Raw genomic sequence first — 5,760 nt, 5'->3', positions numbered from 1 at the left:
GTCGTTTCCTTCTCCAGGTGATCTTCCTGAGCCAGGGATCAAACCTGGGTCTCCCGCATTGTAGGCAGAGGTTTTACCGTCTGGGCTACCAGGGAAGTCCATCAAAAACAAAGAAGAGTAGTAGTAAGTTTCAAAAGGATGTCAGTTGAGATCTTTTATAGATGAAATCTACTTCCTATAAGTCAACTCGCCAATTATATGCACAGCTGGAGACAAGAGGCTGCAAAAAAAGGTTCAACTGGAAAATATCTCGGGTACCCAATTAGATCCAGTTATTCTGCATCTGTGGATTTAAAATGATCATCATCCACGGTGGAATAGATGTGTCCCTAGTTGTTTAGAAAATCCACAGCTAGCTTGATTGAGGCTACGGACATGTGTTGGAGTTGGTTCTTGAGATCCTGAAAGTTCAATCCTTCAAGTCTTGGGCAAGCCTTGGTCAAATTCAGCACCTGGTTCTGGGCTACAGTGAGGTCATTTGCTGGTATGAAGTTATTCCCACTGAAGTTCCCAGCTTCACCCATTCCTGGATTGCTGATAGGTGCTCTCCCTGCTGAAGGCTGGCTGTTCGGCTGGCTCAGCATCATGTGTGCATTGACTACTTCCAGAATATGTGTGGTGAACTCATTCATATCCTCCAGGGGCATGATCTTAAAGGCTACCAGACTTTTCTTGTTCTGGAAAGATCTCAGATGACCAGCCACTTTCACATATGTTTCTGGAGGGACCACAGTGTTTTCACTGCTGGCATCATCTGTGTCAACCCACTGGCGAACATCCATGGGTGCATCGGTCATGTCATCTATCTTGTAAACAATATTGGTTGCAGCCTTCTCTGCATTTCTGATAATCCCCACAATAGTGACCTGTGAAATCTCAACATTTCCAGTTCTGAATACTTCATCAACCAGAGTAGCAGAAAGCAGCGGAGATATGGTACAAGGTACAATGTGCTGAGCTTGAGCTCTGGATTTCTTTTCAGCCTGGGAAGGTGTCGGAGATCCAAAGTCCCCAGGGGACTGTGTGTAGCCACTGGCTCCCCCGAAAGAGGAGGTGCTATAGCTTTCAAATCCATCTGGTTTTAAACAACAACAGTATAAACATCTGTGCTGCCCTCCAAGCCTCTGAAAAACCCACCGGACCCCCACCCCAGACTTCGCTCTAACCATTCTCAGAGTCTCCCTAACCGTCCCCCGCCCCATCCCACCACCTGCAATAGTGGAGGTCACCATTATCTTCATTACCTCCACCATAGTTTGGCCTCAGGCCAAACAACAGGGAGGGAACAGAGCCCCAATTATCAACAGATAATAGGATTCAAAATTTACTGAGCATGGCCCCGCCCATCAGACAAGACCCATTTTCCCCCACAGGCAGTCTCTCCCATCAGGAAGCTTCCATAAGCCTCTTATCCTTCTCCCTCTTAGGGCAGACAGAATGAAAACCACAATCACAGTAAACTAATAAAACTGATCACATGACCACAGCCTTGTCTAACTCAGTGAAATTATGAGCCATGCCTTATAGGGCCACCCAAGACCTCTGCCATGGTGGAGAGTTCTAACAAAATGTGGTCCACTGGAGAAGAGAATGGCAAGCCACTTCAGTATTCTTGCCTTGAGAACCCCATGAACAGTATGAAAAGGCAAAAAAAAATATGACACTGAAAGATGAACTCCCCAGGTTGGTAGGTGCCCAATATGCTACTGGAGAAGAGTGGAGAAATAACTCCAGAAAGAATGAAGAGATGGAGTCAAAGCAAAAACAACACCCAGTTGTGGATGCGACTGGTGATGGAAGTAAAGTCAATGGTGTAAAGAACAATATTGTATAGGAACCTGGAATGTTTGGTCCATGAATCAAGGTAAATTAGAACTGTTCAAGCAGGAGATGGTTAAGAGTGAACATCAGCGTTTTAGGAATCAGTGAACTAAAATGAACTTCAATGGGCAAATTTAATTCAGATAACCATTTTATCTAGTACTATGGGCAAGAATCCCTTAGAAGAAGTGGGGTAACCCTAATAATCAACAAGAGTCCAAAAAGCAGTGCTGCTGATATGCTCAGTCGTGGCTGACTCTATGTGACCCCATGGACAGTAGCCCGCCAGGTTCCTCTGTCCATGGAATTTTCCAAGCAAGAATATTGGAGTGGGTTGCCATTTCCTTCTCCATAAATACAGTATTTGGGTGCAATCTCAAACACGACAGAATGATCTCTGTCTGTTTTCAAGGCAAAACATTCACTATCACAGTAATCCAGGTCTATGCCCAAACCAGTAACGCTGAAGAAGCTGAAAATGAACATTTCTATAAAGACCTGCAAGAACTTCTAGAACTAACACCCCAAAAAGATGTGTTTTTTTTTCATCATAGGGGACTGGAATGAAAAAGTAGGAAATGAAGAGACACCTGGAGTAACAGGCAAGTTTGGCCTTAGAGTACAAAAGAAAGCAGGGTAAAGGCAAACAGAGTTTTTTCCAAGAGGATGCACTAGTCATAGCAAACATCCTCTTCCAACAACACAAGAGAAGCCTCTGCACATGGACATGACCAGATGGTCAATACCAAAATCAGATTGATTATATTCTTTGCAGCCAGAGATGGAGAAGCTCTATACAGTCAGCAAAAACAAGACCGGCAGCTGTCTGTGGCTCAGGTCATGAACTCCTTAATGCCAAATTCAGACTTCAATTGAAGAAAGTAGGGAAATCCACTAGACCATTCAGGTATGACCTAACTCAAATCCCTTACGAGTATACAGTGGAAGTGAGAAATATATTCAAGGGATTAGGTGTAGTAGACAGAGTGCCTGAAGAACTATGGACAAAGTTTCCTGAGATTGTATAGGAGGTAGTTATCAAGACCATCCCCCCAAAAAAGAAATGTAAAAATGCAAAATGGTTGTCTTAAGAGGCCTTACAAATAGCTGAGAAAAGAAGAGAAGCTAAAGGCAAAGGAGAAAAGGAAAGGTAAACTCATTGAACACAGAGCTCCAAAGAATAGCAAGGAGAGAGAAGAAAGCCTTCCTCAGTGATCAATGCAAAGAAATGGAGGAAAACAATAGAATGGCAATGACTAGAGATCTCTTCAAGAAAATTAGAGATACCAGGGGAACATTTAATGTAAAGATGAGCACAATAAAGGAAAGAAATGGTATGGACCTAAGAGAAGCAGAAGATTAAGAAGAGGTGGCAAGAATACACAAAATAACTATACAAAAAAACAAACAACAAAACTTTATGTCCCAGATAACCTCAACGGTGTGATCACTCACCTCAAGCCAGACATCCTGGAATGCGAAGTCAAGTGGGCCTTAGGAAGCATCACTATGAACAAAGCCAGTTGAGCTATTTAAAATCATAAAAGATAGTGCTGTTAAAGTGCTGCATTCAATATGCCACCAAATTTGGAAAAAAACTCAGCAGTGGCCATAGGACTGCAAAAGGTCAGTTTTCATTCCAATCTCAAAGAAAGGCAATGCCAAAGAATGTTCAAAGTACCGCACAATTGCACTCATCTCCTCGGTCCATGGGATTTTTCAGGCAAGAGTACTGGAGTGGGTTGCCATTTCCTTCTCCAAGGGACCTTCCTGACCTAGGGATTGAACCCGGGTCTTGGATCAAAGCTGGGTCTCCCTCATTGCAGGCAGATGCTTTACCCTGTAAGCCACCAGGGAAGCCCCCACAGGCTAGCAAAGTAATACTCAAAATTCCCCAAGCCAGGCTTCAACAGTGTGTGAACTGTGAACTTCCAAATGTTCCAGCTGGATTTAGAAAAGGTAGAGGAACCAGAGATCAAATCGCCAACATCTGCTGGGTCATAGTAAAAGCAAGAGAATTCCAGAGGAATATTTCCTTCTGTTTTATTGATTACACCAAAGCCTTTGACTGTGTGGATCACAAGAAACTTTGGAAAACTCTTAAAGAGATGGGAATACCAGACTACCTTCCCTGCATCCTGAGAAATCTGTATACAGATCAAGCAACAACAGTTAGATCTGGACATGGAACAGGGGACTTTTTCCATATCGTGAAATGAGTACGTCAAGACTGTATATTGTCACCCTGCTTATTTAATTTATTTGCAGAATAAATCATGTGAAATGTCCAGCTGGATGAAACACAAGCTAGAATCAAGATTGCTGGGAGAATATCAATAACCTTAGGTAAGCAGATGATACCATCCTTATGGTAGAAAGTGAAGAGGAACTAAAGATCTTCTTAATGAAAGTGAAAGAAGAGAGTTAAAAATTTGACTTAAAACTCAACATTTTACAAACTAAGTTCATGGCATCTGCTGCCATCACTTCATGGCAAATAGATGGGGAGACAGTGGAAACAGTGAAAGACTTTATTTTTCTGGGCTCCAAAATCACTGCAGATAGTGACTGCAGCCATGAAATTAAAAGATGTTTGCCCCTTGAAACAAAAGCTATGACTAATCTAGACGACATATTAAAAAGAAGAGACATTACTTTGCTGACAAAGGTCCATCTAGTCAAAGCTATGGTTTTTCCAATAGTCATGTATGGATTGAGTGCTGGACTGTAAAGAAAGCTGAGGGGCAAATAATTGATGCTTTTGAACTGTGGTGTTGAAGAATACTCTTGAGAATCTGTTGGACTGCAAGGAGATCCAACCAGTCAATCCTAAAGGAAATCAGTCTTAAATATTCATTGGAAGGATTGATGCTGATCCTGAAACTGCATTACTTTGGCCGCCTGATGTAAATAATTGATTATTGAAAGAGACTCTGATGCTGGGAAAGATTGAAGTCAGGAGGAGAAGGGAATGACAGAGGATGAGATGATTGGATGGCATCACTGACTCGATGGATGTGAGCTTGAGCAAGCTCTGTGAGTGGGTGACGGACAGGGAAACATGCCGTGCTCCAGTCCATGGGGTCACAAAGAGTTGGACACAACTGATTGACTCAACTGAATTGAACTGCTGTTCTTAAGACCAGTTTCCTCATCTCTAATGGAGATTAATGTCTATCATTTAGAGTTATCATGAAAATTAAGTAAGATGAATGTCAAATGATTGGCATATAGAAATTGTACATTTCAATACTAATATCTTTTGTCCTTTTCTCACTCCCATTAATTATTTGTGTTTTTAGAAAATTACTCATCTCAGTGTCATGTGAAATAATTAGGGTTTTCCAAAAAGATAATGGGAAATAGGTTCCTCAAAAATTCAGTGTGTCTTTATAATAAACAAAAAGGGGACATGAAAGCTTAAGAAGCTTGCAGAATATTTCTTGTGACCTTTATATATCATAATTATTACACATCTTAAAAGAAAATGGATTAATTTTGTTAAGGATAACTTTTTCAAACATTATTTCACAATAGAACATCTTTTTTTGGTTGTTGTTTTAGAATAACTAATGAGGTCTCAAAGGCATGGGAATTTTCTGCAATATATCATCTGAAACCTTTCCTGTTTTAATTTCTGAAATTCTGTGTCTTTCTTTTTTGTACTAGGGCTGCAATTTTTAAATTACTCTCAATATCATCATCCCAACAGTTTCTACATTTTGGACATGATTCCTTTTAGCTACAATCTTTCCTGCTTCCACAGACATTGTACCCACACCCTACATTGCGTACCCTATTATGCTGTAGTCATCTGTATCTCTGCTTTAAAACAATATCAACTTCTCATTTTAAATATTATACAGATAAAAATACACAGTGAATATGGTTAATCATGTAACTGATATCCAAAAGGTGGGAGGTGGAGGAAGGCAAACT

At 41.0% G+C, this 5,760-nt stretch overlaps 1 pseudogene; it reads right to left on the bottom strand.

Annotated features, from left to right (window-relative positions):
- Window positions 1-329: 329 nt before the first annotated feature.
- On the bottom strand, window positions 330-1,241 carry LOC105001367 (annotated as a pseudogene).
- Window positions 1,242-5,760: the final 4,519 nt, after the last annotated feature.

This window comes from Bison bison, unplaced genomic scaffold (assembly GCF_000754665.1).
Source record: "Bison bison bison isolate TAMUID 2011002044 unplaced genomic scaffold, Bison_UMD1.0 scf7180017864382, whole genome shotgun sequence".
In the NCBI taxonomy this organism is placed as follows: Eukaryota; Metazoa; Chordata; class Mammalia; order Artiodactyla; family Bovidae; genus Bison; species Bison bison.
Note: the sequence above shows the minus strand (reverse complement) of the source record. Positions and strands in the feature narration are given on the sequence as shown.